The following is a 16,830-nucleotide window of genomic DNA, read 5'->3' as shown; positions in this document are numbered from 1 at the left end:
CTGCGCGTCTGGAGCCTGTGCTCCGCAACAAGAGAGGCCGCGATAGTGAGAGGCCCGTGCACCGCGATGAAGAGTGGCCCCCGCTTGCCACAACTAGAGAAAGCCCTCGCACAGAAACGAAGACCCAACACAGCAAAAATAAATAAATAAATAAGAAATTTTAAAAAATAAAGTTCAAACTGCTATTTGCATGCAAAGATCCATGCTTGGTGCTGGGAGTGCTAAACTATAAAAAAAGTGACTACGTCTGTAAGGACTAATCTCTATCCCAAGGAGGCTTAAGATATGCTACAGGAAACCATTATATTTATTGAGCATCTACTTTGTGCTGGTGTCTGGGCTAGATAACAAATGTGACTCTGGGGACTGTAGCCCAGGAAGGCATCTGCGCTTTCCTGCTCCTTCAAAGCACCATGTTGACCAGCACTGGCTTCATGGGCTATGAGCCTGCATATTTGCACAGGGCCCCACCCTTAAATGGGCCTGTGCTTGATTTAATTCTCTGCTGTCACCCTCTTGAAATCCTTAAACTTTATGACAAGGGTCTCCACATTTCACATAAGGGCACATGAATTATGCAGCCAGCCCTGATGTCCAATGTCTGTGGACCATCCCAGCCCAGATGACTCCTTCACAGGGCCAATGGATCATGCACATTTGGGGTTTAGGGCTTTGAAAATCCAGTGGAAGTTACGAAGCCATTCATCAGAAAATGAATATTTTAAACACGTGAGATACCAAATATGCATAAAGTTTCTGGGTTATCTGACCCCCAGAGCTTAACAACTTTTCTGGGGTTAGGAGTCACATGCAATGTGGTTATTATTCAGTCACCTAACAGGAATTACTTGCAGGTCTCCTATGTGCCATAACGTTGTGCATTAATGCTAAGTCTTGAGATATGATTCGGGTTTGCGCCCTTGAAGCTCTAAGTTTTTTAGTCCTTCTTCATTATAAGAAAGAAAATATATTTTTCCTCTTCATATGAGATTACTGCGCTGGTTGGAGAATTTCTTAAGAGGTCAATGGGCCCCTTTGTATTTACTCACTTAACAGGAATCCATTCAAACTTACTTTGTGGCAAGCCCTGTGCTGAACCCTGGAAACATAGCAGAAAAGAGGAGACATGCGCTGTTGTCCTGGGTGAGCTTACTCTCTACTTTCTAGTGTGGGGGACAGCCAATATGTTAAAACATAAAGAAATGGGCAATTACAGATCCTGTGATGTGCTAAGAAAAAAATAATATGCTATAATTGGGGTGGATAGGAGAGAAGGCTTTGGGACTATCGGAGAAAGACGGTCTCTCTGAGCAGGTGGCATTGGGATGAGGCCTCGATGTCAGGAAGGAGCCAACCCTGTGAAGAGAAGGAAATGTGTTTTCTAGGGAGCAGCACAGTCAAAACAGCTGAGGTGGGGAGCAGTGTGGGATATTGAGAACAGAAAGGCAACCTCCTGCCTCAGTTGGAATTCTACTATAAGCGCCTCCAAAGTAGAAGACCTCTCAAAGACACCCTGTGTCAGTCGTTCGGGTTCCTCACAACTAGAAGGCATAAAGTCATTCTCATCATCTAACCTAAACTGCTCTAGTCGTCCTCTCATAGGAAATAAGTCAGCTGTTAGCATCACACACATATTATTTCACGTCCTGGAAATTTCCGTTTTATTGCAAAAAAGACCCACACGGTGCCCGTTGTGGTTTACATCTTCATTCAGTGTGAGTAACCACAAGCCCAGAGAGCTGCACACCTCTTGTCCTCTATGACTTGCTTCATGTTCAGAGCCAATGTCTCAGCCTTGATCTGCTTTAACTGGATGGAGACACCAAAATTTTTGGCATCTACTCAGAGCAGGTTTTCAGGCTGGTCTCCAAAGAGGGGAATCTCCACCGTGGGCAGGCCATGTTGGATGGCCTCCATGACACTATTTATCCCACCATGGGTGACAAAAAGGTGGACGTGAGGGTGCCCTGTTGCAAATAACAAAGGCAGCAGAACACTTCAGGACGAAAAGTTTCAGAACAAGGAAAGCAGAAAAGGCAGAAGAAAATACCAATGGGACTTAAAGTGTGTTGGAGCCATTGTGAAGATGACTTTGCTTGCTACACACCCAAGGATTCCAAGCCTTGCCTTTGTATAGAGACTCCTTGACTCAGCCAGAACCCAGGGAAGACTCAGCCAGAACCCAGGGAATTCTGTAGAGAATAGTGCTAAGCAAGGCAGATATCTCCATCCATCCATCCATCCATCTATCCATTCCATCATTCCATTCCTTCTCTCTATCCCCTCATGTCTCTTTGCTTCTCTCATCTGTTTTCTCTTTGTGTTTCCTTATGTCTATCTCTGTCTCTCTCTGTCTCTTCCTTTCCTTGAGCAAACTTTTCTCACCCACCAAATAATATCCCTCTTCTCTGAATTCTCGACACATTCATTGACATCACAACTCATGTAGCACTCATAAAACTTACATAAAACTTACTTGTTCTCTTTAAATATATGAGAAGCCACTTGAAAGCAAAGACTGGACTCTGCACATCAGTATTTGCTTTGCTTACTTAGAGCTAACTAAGGTGATTGTTGATAATGAAGAGTTCATCTCAGCCTGTGCTGGCCAACTGGGATGTGCATGAGAACCTCCTTGTTTCTTCTTTGAAATGAGAATCATATCCCATGTCCAAGACTTAAAGAAATACATTGGCAAACGTGGAAACAGGAATGTTTTTAAAATTCTACAGATTATTTTGTCATAATCTTGGTTATGAGCCTCTGATCCAGTCAGTAGCTATGGCAGCGAGGGGTCTCTAAGAAGCAGCAGTAGGCACAGAGATAACCTGCTGTGGGTGAGAAAGTTCTCTGGTATCAGAGACCCAGTGTGCCAAGTAACTGGCCAGGAGGTTGCTCAGCTTGGCACTCAGGCACCTTGGCATCAGTATCGTGAATGTATGAGTTGCTCACACCTTAGTAGCTAAGGAAGATATGTGTGTGTGTCTGTGTGTACGTGAGTGTGTAAGGGAACATGGGTGAACATGTGCACATAAAGCCACTGAACACAGTGGCAATGTGCCCCCTGGTATGCGTTCTCAGAGCTCACAGATTGTTTAGGATTATTTTGTGGTGACCTTGTTCAAGACCAAAAGCAGTAGGTCACTGTGACTTTGATGGCTGCAGACATCAGGCCTGGGATAGAAAAGAATGAAGGGCAAAAGAACATCGGGAACATCAAAGAACATCAGGGAATTCTTTACTCAGCCCCATTAGTCCATGTGGTCAGTTAACAAGGAATAGAATACTGGCACATAAGACAGGGGGCTGGCTTTCCAAGCTTCTCAGCAACCAAGAAATGCCAGTAGTAAAAAATTTCCACTATCCCCAGGTCAAAGTTCTCATTCTTTTTTTTTTTTTTCTGCGGTACGCGGGCCTCTCACTGTTGTGGCCTCTCCCGTTGCGGAGCACAGGCTCTGGATGTGCAGGCTCACGGGCCCAGCCACTCCGCGGCATGTGGGATTCTCACGGACCAGGGCACGAACCTGTGTCCCCTGCATCAGCAGGTGGACTCTCAACCACTGCGCCACCAGGGAAGCCCAAAAGTTCTCATTCTTTAAAGAATTCATAGTATCATTTCTCCTTAGCAAATGACTGCACGGAAGCCCTAGTTGCTCCAAAATAGCTAAAACGTGTTCAAATGTGCTTCTGTAAGAAAAATAAATAAATGATAAATATTCATTGGAAGTGTTACTATCACAATACATAAAAGAATCTTGGTCCACTGACAGATGAATGGATAAAGAAGATGTGTTATACATATACAATGGACTATTATTCCACCATAAAAAAGAATGAAATAATGTCATTTGCAGCAACATGGATGGACATTGAGATTATCATACTAAGTGAAGTAAGTCAGACAAAGACAAATATCATGATATCACTTATATGTGGAATCTTAAAAAATAATACAGATGAACTTATTTACAAAACAGAAATAGACTCACAACCATAACAAACTTATGGTTACCAAAGGGGAACGCAGGGGAAGGGATAAATTGGAAATTTGGGATTAACAGATACATGTTACTATATATAAAATAGATAACAGAGGTCTACTGTGTAGCACAGGAAACTATGTTCAATATCTTGTAATAACCTATAATGGAAAAGAATCTGAAAAAGAATATATATATATATACATATATATGTATAACTGAACTGAATCACTTTGCTGAATACCTGAAACACTGTACATCAACTATACGTCAATTTAAAAAAAAGAATCTTGGGATACAAAGAAAATATTCCAGGTAGGTAAGACCACACCCAACAGCAGCCATCCTATTCTACCACTGTCCATAAATATGTACCTTAGTCACTCTGGGCAGATGTTCTGCTCTTGAGAGTATTCCCTTCGTCCCCCCTCCCTTTCCTCACTGCTTCAAATCCCCAGCACTCTCTATGCCAGTTCTTAGAAAATATATCTTTGAACTCTCCATTCCTGAAATCCATGGGCACAGATGCATTATGTTAACTGAAAATGAACTGCCATCAATGGGGCTTCTGCTCTGGGAGGCTTCTTTGACCACAGCAGACTTCACAGATCTCTTTCTACTTGATAAATTCTGCGACACTTTCCTTATACTTCACTTACATACTGAACTTTTATGAGTGGTTTTCTTGTTTACTTAGCAAAACAGTGCAAGTCACTTGATGACACAATCCCATAAATATTGACATTATAGGCTATTTTTTAAAAATTACTGTGTATTCACATATGACAGATTTCCTCACCCAAGGGATTATTTGATCATATTAGAACAAAATCTCAGCTAGCCCAGAGGTTAAACAAAGGAAAAAAAAAACCTGGATCTGAAACATATGATTAGCCTTTCCACTTCAGTGCAGGCTAAGGTATACAGAGAAGATAATGGCAAAGCTTTCTGACATGTAATTAAGACATTGCCTATGGGATTATTCCAGGAACCTATCTTCTTGCAACGCTTTCCCATCACTGCCTATATAGATTATGACCCTGTTTCCTGTTTGTACAACATATGGGGAAATAGGATACCCATCTGCACTCTAAGATACTAGAGGTAATAAGTGCAAGGGCTCCAGACATCAGAGCCCTCCTGGCTGCATGGAGGACCAAGAGAATCGGTACCCTGGCATAGTTATAATTGTCCACCATTGCACCATTGTGCCCCAGGTAGAGATTCTACAGAGGCTGAGGAGTCATTAGCAATATACATATCTCTGCCTGATCTTCAGGGTCAACTTCAAGTCACGCAATGAAAGTGATTGGCTCAAATCATCCCCTGCTGTGTTTTAAAGATTTCACGTAACAAAGGAGTGGTTACTAAAACTTTTGGGTAACTTCAGTAATGTTGTAAAAATTCCTAGAATATAATTTGTTAATCATAGTTAAAGTTAAGCTAACAAATAGAAAAATATCAAGAATGCATGGTTACCTATATCTGTCCTCAAAAATATGAAATTAGGGGAGAATAGACAAAGCATATACTTAAAATGTATAAATAACGTTGCAAGACGATACAGACTAAGTATCAGATGAGTAGGTTAGGTCAGACCTATCCCAGAGGGACTGTGGTCTTCCAGTTTGAGTGAGGAAAGGAGGTTTTATGGAAATAGTCAGATTTAAGCAGTACCTTTATTAGTAAATAGATTTTCAGGAAGAAAAGAGGAGACTAGTCCTCTGTAATTAATCCAGATAGGCATGGATTTCTGTCTTTTCACTTCTATGTCTATGAGTAAGGAGTTATGTGTTCCTTTCCATTCCAGATGAAGCAAAAGGAGTCAGCTTCATGTCTTATTTTGCACGAGGTTGATTGCATTTTAAAAGGACTTTACATGGCCAGAAGCTCAACTTCTACAAAATCATTGTTTAAAAGTCTTCTCCATTAATAAATACATGTGAGGAGAAAGGAAAAAAATAAATGGAAAGGTGTCTTTGATTTCCCTACCAACAGTGAGAGGTTGAGGTACCTATGCTTCTGTGTTGGGGAGATTATAGACAAAGATTGTAAGTGAAGTGTTGCAAGGAAGTCCCAGAAGAAACTACCTCCCAGTTGCTACAGGAATACCTTCATGCTTATAGTAGAAGAGAGAAAGGACAGAGCAAGGGAAAGCCTCCAATGGCTGGAATGGAGGATTTGGTGTGAAATACTTGTTTACCCAACTATCATCATCATTCATCCCTCTCTCCCTCCCCCTCTCCATCGATCCAAACATCCCTTTATCACATCCTCAGTCCAAGCATCCACCCATTCACTTATATTACCAAAACTGGGACTCTTTAGTTCAAATAAGTTAAAAAATTACCTGCCCTCAAAAGTTTCTTCCATAAAGAAATGAAAAGACTTCTTAAATTCTTTGTTATCATCTTCAGGTAGAAACCAGTTAATAACTTTGTATGATTTCTCCTCCTCTGTAAAACCTAAGAAACACCAATGGGTTAAATGTTAAAATGTGTCACACAACATGGATTAACATTAGAATGATGATACCAACATTCGATTGTGTCTTTTGAATTGTTTTTGTTCCATTTGGTTGCTTTCTTATTCAATCTTGTATATGAAAGTATTTCTTGAGAAGCTTACAATGATTCAGGAATGCTTTTTAGTTTAAATTATGGAAACTTCCATTTAAAGCCTTAATTGAATGTATAGCTATTTGTCTCATTTTATTGCTGAGAAAATAAAGTTAATTAGTTTAAGATAATTTGTCAAGGTTGATTCCAGAGCCTCTGCTCTTTTTGTTTTAGAAAAATTCAACTTCATTATTTAAAGTGATATATCCAAATAGTTTGTGATTCAGTAGGAAGTACTGAATGGCTTAATTAAAATAGTAATCTTCTGCACCTCTACGTACCAACTTGGCTTCTCCTCGATTACCCATGAGTCTGATGTTTGATGCTGATGTTTGACCGCTAGCAGGCTTCAAGCCCTATCTCCCATTCCCTCTTCTGTGCATTACCTGGGCAAACTGGTAAGAAAGCCTGCATGCTCCCTCTTGTGGCCCTAAGTGGGAGTTTCAAACCATGCAAGTCAGGCCCATGAGGCGGAACCCTCACCACATCCCAACCCCCTGCCCACAATAAAAATTCAAGCTAGTCATCCCTCCCTACTCTCGATAGCCATTTTTCAGGGGCTTGGGAACCTGTCCTGTTCTTTCAAAAAGTCCTTATTATTTGAGTAATAAACCTTCCATACTCTTCTTAATGCATTTGTGCCTACATCAGTCATGACGTCCAACCAAATTGTGCATAGTGACTGGGAACAGATCATTGCATGGTCCCACACATTACAGCTCCCATACCCAACCTCAGTGAAATGACTGACTCTATCCAAGGATCTACTAAAAAATACTTGGCAGTCATAGATTTGGCTAATATGTTCTGTTCAGTACCTATTTTACCAGGCTCTCAACTGCAGTTTGCCTTCACCTTGGAAGAGGCACAGTATACCTCTAACTGGTTGCCAATGGGACATTTCAACAGCTCTACCGTTGGCCACAATCTTTGTTGGCAAAATATTAACCACATCCAACTTTCCCCAGGAGCATAGGTATTAATTACATTAAGGACATCCTCCTCCAAGGAGATTCATTTCACACACTCACTCAAGGCAGAAACATTCTCAAAGTAGTTCACATGAAGGGATGTGCCATTGTCCCTACACAAAGCTCAAGACCCAGTACCTAAGCGAAATTCCTGGGAAAGATTTGGTCAGTCTGTTTTTCTATCACTGACATTGTCAAGAAACAACTATTGACACCATAATATTTCAACAGGTCCAACATCTTTTAGTTCTTTTGCATTCTGGAGACAACATATTTCTCACTTATACGTTTTACTTAAGTCCATGTATGCTCATTGCTTGAAAATCAGCCCACTTTGGATACGGTCCCAAATAACAAAACATCTAGAATTTGTCCAAATCACAATATAATAGGTACTGTAATTAGTGCCCCTCAAATTGCCTTTAGCAACCTGCTCTCTCCTGCCTCCTGGAGTGACCTGACCACCTATGATGGCTGCATGGGTTTCCTATTGTTGCTGCAAAGATTTACTGTAAACTTAGTGGCAAAAAACCCACAAGCTTATTATCTTACAGTTCTGGATATCAGAAGTCCAAAATGGGTCTTATGTGAGTAAAAGCAAGATGTGGGCTGGCCTGCATTCCTTCTGGAGGCTCAAGGGGACAATTGTTTCCTTGCCTCTTCCAGCTTTTAGTGACTGCCTGCATTCCTTGGCTTATAGCCTCCTTCCAATTGGCAATCACACTCTGACTTTTCCTTCCACCATCACATTCCTTCGGTTACTCTCCTGTTATCTTCTTTCATTTAGAAGAACTCTTGTAATTACACTGACTCCACCTGGATAATCCAGGATAATCTCCCCATCTCAAGATCCTTATATCAATCACATCTGCAAAGTCCCTTTGCCTTGTAATGTAGAACTTTCACTGGTTCCAAGAATTAGAACACGGATATCTCTGGGCTGGGGGTGGGGGGGCATTATCTGCCTATTATTATGTTCTGCTCTCTGCACCTCAAACACTCATGTACATTCCACATGCAAAATGCATTCACCCCATCTCAACATCCCAAAAGGTCTCAAACTTTTACACTACCAACTCATAGTTCAAAATCTCATCTAAATACCATTGGTTCAAATGTTCCAAATTATAACATCCAAATAATTTAATAAGTATGGGTGAGAGTCTGGGTATGATCAACCCAGAGGCAAAATTTCTCTCCATCTGTGGACCTATGAAATCAGGAAACAAGTTTTCTGCTTCCAAGAAACAATAGTGGGGCAGGTATAAGACACTGGTTACTGATTTTATTAATCTAAATGCAGCAAAGTGGAAGGAAAACATCAGTCACCGGTCATAAGAAATTCTGACATCCAAATGGGCCAACTAATATTGTTGGCCCATTTGGATGTCAAAATTTCTTATTAAGGACTGGAAACAATCCTCTGCGATTTGAAACTCAGCCCTGTGAGATTGAAGCTCTAGCCTCTGGGCTTACTGCTTCATCCTCAGAGTTCTTCTTTGTTCTCCATAAAAGTTATCATGCCCTGGGGTCCCACACGGGGAAGATGAATCCCCTTAGCTGGTTTGAAAACCAGTGGGACTTACCAGAGGGCTGTAAGAAACCAAGCCTTCACTTGTGAAGAGTGTGTATACACGCCTGCTCACTCCCAGGAACAAAGCAGAGGAAGCAGATTGAAACTCCTGGGGATCTGGCCGGTTTCCCGGGACCAGCCCAGTGCACACCAGGCCCGCACTAGGCTCCTGCTCCAGTGCGGTCCCCACTAGAGTGAAGGCTGCTGTTGCCGAGGAGTGTGTGCACTTCGGGGGAACGAAGCGGCTCAGACACAGCCCTGCATCTGAACAGGGCAAGGGCAGCCATTGCCCTTGGAGGCAGTCCTCATCTGCAGAGTTTTAACGTCTGCATTTCCACTAACAGTGTGTTCAAGGCAATCTAGGCTTTTTCTATCATGTCCTCAATATCCTTTCAGCCTCTATCAATAACCCAATTGTGATTCCACATAACGATTGGAGCTTATGAATCCACAAGTATGATTATTAGAGATCTTTGTTTCTTCAGTGCCACTGAGGTTATTTCTTCAACTAAAGTTGTTAATAAATAAGCAAGATGGGTGTGTTCAAATTAATAGTTAATAAATGGTTCAAATATTCCATACACTGAAATGAGCATCAGGTCAGAAATAATAACCTAATCATGTATTTTCCTGATTTGCAGACACCTAGCCTAGCTCTTCTAATGAAGTAAAGAATGAATATGCTGGGGCTTCCCTGGTGGCACAGTGGTTGAGGGTCCGCCTGCCGATGCAGGGGACACGGGTTCGTGCCCCGGTCCGGGAAGATCCCACATGCCACGGAGCGGCTGGGCCCGTGAGCCATGGCCGCTGAGCCTGTGCATCCGGAGCCTGTGCTCTGCAACGGGAGAGGCCACAACGGTGAGAGGCCCGTGTACCGCAAAAAAAAAAAAAAAAAAAAAGAATGAATATGCTGTTTCAAAGCCTCAGGAATGCCCATGATTAGGGAATATTGAAAGAAACCCTAGACACTTAAACCTGGAACCTAAGAATAAGACTGAATGGATCTAAAAACTCCCTGAATTGTTTATAGATTTTGATGTACATACATTTGTTAAAGGGGTAGAAGTTCAGTAGTTTCTCAAAGTTCATGCCAAATGTATTTTTTAATCTAAAATTTTAATTTAAATTAATTTAATTTAAAATTTTCATTAGATTAAATTACAATTTTAAAAATTAGATCTTAATACACTACAGCTATTTCATCAGATCTGCTATCAAGGAAAGTGCAAAAGGATACGCATATAAAAGATGCTCAGTGAAGCATATAGAACTTAATCTAGAAGGTGATTAGAATGGTTTTAAGTAGGGACTCAAACAGATATTTGTACACCAATGTTCATGGCAGCATTACTAACATATCCAAAAGGTGGAAACAACAGAAATGTCCATCAACAAATGAATAGACAAATAAAATATGGTATATACATTCAATAAAATGTTATTCAGCCTTAAAAAGGAAGAAAATTCTGATACATACTCCAACATGAATGAGCCTAAAAGATATTATGCTATGTGAAATGTGCAAGATACAAAAGACAAATATTGTATGATTCCACCTATATAAGGTATATAGAATAGTCAAATTACTAGAGAAGTAATGGAATAGTGTTTACCAGAGGCTGGGGCAATGGGTAATGAGCAGTTATTTTTAATGGGTACAGAGTTCTAGTTTGTAATGATAAAAAAGTTCTGGATGTGGATGGCAGAGATAGTTGCACAACCATGTGAATGTACTTAAAGTCACTAAACTCTATACAAAAATGGTTACAGTGGTCAATTTCACGTAATGTGTATTTTATCACAATAAAAAACGTAAAAGAAATTTCGACAGAAAAAGATTTTAAAACAATCTGAACAATTACAAAGCCTGAAGTCACCTTCAAAGTTTTATAATTTCTCACAATTTTATTCTTCAAAGAGTCCGCTTAATACTGCATTTTTTTTCTTAAATCAAAGCCTGAGCAACACTTCAGAATGAGCATTCCAGAGCTTAAAGTCCTAAACCCGCCCAACACACTTACTAACCTGCCGTGTGACCCTGAGTAAATCGTTCAAGTTCTTAGGGCTGCTGTTTCCTTTTCTGTCAATAGAGAGGAGTTGCTAAGATTTAGGAGCTCATTCTAGCTAAACTCTTTGGATTTAGGCACTTCCTACATCAGTATGCACAAACTCACGGGCAGTCACTAATTTTCAAGAAAACAAGATCATCTCAATGGTAGATTCTGATCTTAGTTGTGTAAATAAGGGACCTCCTGAGAAAACTTCCTTAAATTTCAGATACCATAAGAGGAGAAGTCATCTATGCCATAGAAAAAAGTGATCCTTACCTATTAGAAATCTTATACATGGATAACACATCTGTTCAACAGGTTTTCAAGCCAAGCTATAAAGTAGCATTACCAAAATGGTCTGTGATAATGTGTGGAGGGTTGCTTGAGATGGACTGGAAGTCAGGTACAGGAGGAGAACATAGAACTACAGAGCATGGAGTCCTGGTGGAAAGAGCCAGGAAGTTTTCCTACACCTTACATAGACACACACACAAACACACACATGCACACACTCGCCCTTTTCATTCTTTCAGTCCAGTTACATTTGAAGAAACTCTTTGAAAAGACCCTCTATGCAAAAGGCATTGCTATTGCTGTTCCTTGCCTGGAATACACCCAATCAAGAATTAGTGGGGAAGATACCTGGTGGCAATAAATTTCCTCTCTGGAGAGGCATGGTGACATTACGACCATGATCTTGAAGAATCTGAGAGACCCGATTCATCAGTAGAAAATGGCTTCCACCTAGGAACAGTGCACAGCTTCATTTTTGTAATGATGAGAGTAGAGATTCTAAGATTGATGGGCTGACAAATCCAGGAGAGGAGGGGTAGGGAAGCAGAAAGTTGCCAGGGAGTAGAGGAAATGAGCGTCATCAGTCAGTCTCTCCATCGCATTCTGAGTAAGCCCTAGCCCACTCACCCAGAGCCTGCTGGCCCAGCTCCTTGACAAGTGGCAAACCTCCATCAAAGATTTCCTCTTGTAACTCTGGCCTCCATGTCAGTGTGATAAGCTTCTCGGGGCTTAGGCCCTAAGGAGTTCCTGATCCTAAGGTACATACTGCATTTCAGCCGGGGACTTATGGAGACACCATGTCCTAAGAAATAACTGCACTGGTGGAAAATTGTGGCATGGCGCCCTGCATGTGAGTGTGAAGGGGTCCTAATGGACAAGCAATCAGAGCTACTTCTGGGATCCTTCTCTTTGTAAAGTATGCAAGAGTAGGAACCAGAAATATGGGTGCTGAATAAGTCCAAGAAGAACCATTGCAGCAGAAGGACGTGGAGCTATCAGTTGGAGCCAAAATGCTTGCAGTTCAAATATATTTGGCAGGAAGTTTCTCAGTTGGGGCCTGAATGTTTCACATCCATTAAGACTTGGGGATAGACTTGCAGGATAACTGTGGGGTCCATGGGATGGGCCTGCAGGATCCTATATGCATGAGTGGCTGGGACATCGTCTATCCGAGGACAATCCTGGGATCCTAAGGAAACATAAGCTCAATCCTTGGGAGAGGGGCAAGCTCCATCTCACTAAGGTCTCCTCTTCGAACCCGCACCAACACAGGCACTTTGCTTGAATCTAAGGGTCTCAGCAGCAGAGAAAGCTAAATCAGAAGAGAAATTAATGGCAAATGGCAAGGGTTTGGAGACTGGGGTTAGAGGGATGGAGTACCTACCCTGCCCCCCACCGACCCGCACAAATTGCTCCTCCCTCTTCGTCCGCCCGCTAGGGTAACAAACCTGCTCCGGGTGGTGCAGGAGAAAAAGTGTGCAGCTGCTTCTTAATTTTTTTTTTTTTTTTTTTTTTGCGGTATGCGGGCCTCTCACTGTTGTGGCCTCTCCCGTTGCGGAGCACAGGCTCCGGACGCGCAGGCTCAGCGGCCATGGCTCATGGGCCCAGCTGCTCCGCGGCATGTGGGATCTTCCCGGACCGGGGCGCGAACCCGTGTCCCCTGCATCGGCAGGCAGACTCTCAACCACTGCGCCCTTCCACCTTGGCTCCTGGGCACCCTCAGAAAATTATTACTGCTGCCTCCAGGAGCACCTTTCCTTGGCCTCCGAGAACTGCAAACCGCTAGTTAGCCCCAGTCTTTACCGGCAACTGCTGTGCGCCCTCCAGAAGTTTAGGGTGAGCCTCTGAATGTCCAGCCCGCGCCCTAGAAGAGGCGGCCGGGGGCCTCCTGCACTGGGCTGGATCTCAAACTTCTGGCCCCAGCCCCGTTCCAACCCGCACAAATGGCTCCCCGCTTTTCATCCGCCGGTCAGGGTAACAAACCTGCTCCAGACTGGAAAAACACACGACTCTCTCACCAAGTGCCGTTTGCCTGTCTCTGGATCTTTGGCCAAACACTTACCCACCAGGGACAGAGTTAGGATTTTGGCAGCCTCTGAGAGCAGGAGGCCAGGCAGTAGGAATCCGACTAGAAGCAGCGCCTGCTGCCCCGCCATCCTTGCTCCTGTAGAAGCTGCGGGGCCGAGACCCCTGCCCTGCCCCCGCACAGGGGACCTGATGCGCAGGCAGCGAAGGAAGGGTGCTGGCTGGGGGCTTGGGGAGAAATAAGAGAGTGGTTCTGCCCATCTTCCGTTCTGTTTGTCCTCTCTCGCCCTTGGGCCCCTCCTCCCTCTGTGAGGAAACCATTAGACAGTCTCTCCTCACCCTCCTTAACCTTGGCAGCAGAAAGGAGGGGTTAGTCAGCTGATCCAGTGCTGTTCACATAATCTCTGTCCTCCCTGCCTGGGAGATAACTCTGAACCAGGAATGGTAGAGACGTTTAGAAATCACGTGGATGACAACTCTACCTCCAGGTGACTTGGACCCATCTCAGTTTTATGGACCCTTCCCCAAATTTATGGTACTCCACCTAACCGCTCTAACACTTCATACTGCTGTATCCACGCTCCACTTCCCCAGGTACCTGCTTAAAATCTCTGCTAGTGTAGCAAACTCAAGACCTCCCTAAGCAAATCCCCAAGGGAACTTGACCTACCATTCCTGGATTATAGCTCTGATGACCTTTTAAAAGGAGGTAATTTATTCATGAAGAGGTGCTAGAGTCCTAACTCTGAAGTCCAAGTCTTCACCCGGAGGACCGGACCTCTAAAGCTGAGACTCTAATCCTGAATGAGCCTCATAAAATAGGACTAGGGATCTTTCCACAGTCTCCCTAGGTACAAGTTGAGGCCATCTTGTAATTCTGCCACCTTGTAATGTTAACCCTGGGAAGGACAGGGCATGCAAATCCCAGAAGTCATCTTTGCATTTTCTATCCTCAAAACAAGACTGGCTTCGGTGCGGGGTTTTAGTGCAACTCTGAAACAGGCAGAAAAAGATCTCAATGACCGGAAACAAGAAAATTCCTAGAAGAAAACATAGGCAGTAAGCTCCTTGACATAGGTCTTGGTGATGATTTTTTTTTGGATTTGACACCAAAGAAAAGCAATAAAAGCAAAAATAAACCTAATCAAACTTACAGTCTTTTGCATAGCAAAGGAAACCATCAACAAAATGAATCATAACTCACCACAATAACAGAGTAAAAATGAAGTACCATATGATCTCAATAGATGCAGAAAAAAAATCTTTGTTTTCTTGACAAAACTCAATACTCTTTTATGATAGAAACTCTTAGCATAACTAGCAATAGAAAGTAATTTCTTCAATGTGATAAAAGGCATATATTTTTTAAAATCTTGGTCTATAATCATACTTAATTGTGAAACATTGAACTTTTTCCATCTAAGATAGGAACAAAGCAGAAATGCCTGTTCTTACTATTTTTATTCAACAACATGGTAGAAACTCTAGCCAGTTCATAAATAAATGAATGAATTAATTAAATAATCGGGAAGGAAGAAGAAAATTGATATTGTCAGAGACACTATTGTGTACACAGAAAACCCTTATGGAAGCTACAAAAAGTCCCAATAGAATAAATCAGTTCATCAAAATTGCAGGACTCAAGGTTTATATATAAAAATCAGTTGTATTTCTATCTAATAGCAAAAACTAATGGAAATTGAAATATAAAAAACTTTACATGCCTAAGATTAAATCTAGCCAAAAAAAAAAAAAAAAAGTCCATGACCTCTACACTCTACAAAGCATTACCGAAATCAAAAGATGTACAACGTTAATGGCTCTGAAAGCTCAAAACTGTTACGATCTCTGTTCTCCCAAAACTGGTCTATAAATCCAACACACACACACACACACACACACACACACACACACACACACACACACAATCCCAGCAAGCTGCTTTGAAGACAAAAGAACTAAATATTTATATTTTTAAAAAGATCATAATCCTCTAAAACAACTATGCATAAACTTTAATTCAAGATGGATCATGGGCCTAAATGTAAAATATAAAACCTATAGAAAAAGAAAGCATAGGAGAATACCCTTCTGATCTGGAGATAGCAAAGATTTCTTAAGTAATAAACAAAAAAACTGATAAACCAGGGTTCATCGAACATAAATGCTTCTGTTCATCAAAAGACTAGTAAGAAAAAAAACAGGCAATCCATGGAAGATCTCTATCCATAACATAAAAAGAACTTCTACAAAAACTATAATAAAAACACAAACAACCTAACTAAAACTGGGCTATTTTGTTTGTTTTGTTGGTTTGTTTTTGTTTTATAAGGCAAAGGGAAAGGAAAGAGGTGGACTGACATGACTTCCTCTTTGATAGAGGTTTCTGGAGCTGAGTGTGTGGACCCTGAGTAGGATCTGAGAGAGAGAACTCAAAAAAAAACAGGGAGGGGGCTAAAGATGAACAGACATTTCAAAAGGAAGATATAAAAACAGCTATTAAACACCTGAAAAAATGTTTAACATCATTGGAGATGAAGGAAATGAAAACTGAAACTAGAGGTACCATTTCACCCTCACCAGAATGGTTAAAATTAAAAAGACTGACAACACCAAATGTTGGTAAGGATGTGTACATGGCCAAAGGTAGGAGAACTATTCAGCAATTTCCTTAAGTGATAAACCCGCATTTACCCATTTCCTTGTTTTTGTCTTTGCTACAATTCTCTCTGGTGCTTACAGTGTTCCTGCTTTCTTCCTTCTGCCATTATGCTTTCTTCCTTCTTCCCCTCATCTAAACTGTACCCATCAATTTAATGGTCTTCCTGCTCTGGGAGATGTTACACGGTCTCATGAACACAAGTGAAGGAACAGCAATTTTTTTTTTTTATTTGATAAACGACTCTAAAAGCTGTGTGCCAGTGACATCTGCCAGTCTCTTGCTTTCAACTATTGGGCCAACAGACATCTTCACATTCCATTGGCAGCAAATCCTTCAGAAAAGTCACTGTTGCCTGGGGTTCCTGTTTAAGAGGCAGTGAATGAGGACTTTATGTTTTTCTTCGTCCCTAAGGGCCTCTTCTGTGATGCAGATTCTGAAAATCCTGCTGACGATTAATATTCTGTGTCAGCTTTTACTTGAGGTTTTACTTTACTGGGGCTTCATTTTCTTTTCTTTTAATAATGTTTAAACATTTGCTAGTTTATAGAGCATTTGACAAATGCCCCACCTAAGGGGTTCTACACTAATGATCTCAGGACGCAGCAAATTGGCTGAAAAGTGAGATTCTCACTTCCCAAGCCCAGGAATCAGGCAGT

General features: G+C 41.8%; 1 pseudogene; it reads right to left on the bottom strand.

Annotated features, from left to right (window-relative positions):
- The window catches only part of LOC116751117, a 28,482-nt pseudogene extending 14,839 nt beyond the window's left edge, over nt 1-13,643 (bottom strand).
- Between the last annotated feature and the right edge of the window lie 3,187 nt (nt 13,644-16,830).

The sequence above is a fragment of the Phocoena sinus genome, chromosome 3 (assembly GCF_008692025.1).
Source record: "Phocoena sinus isolate mPhoSin1 chromosome 3, mPhoSin1.pri, whole genome shotgun sequence".
NCBI classification, from domain to species: domain Eukaryota; kingdom Metazoa; phylum Chordata; class Mammalia; order Artiodactyla; family Phocoenidae; genus Phocoena; species Phocoena sinus.
This window is presented reverse-complemented; position numbering and strand designations above follow the sequence as displayed.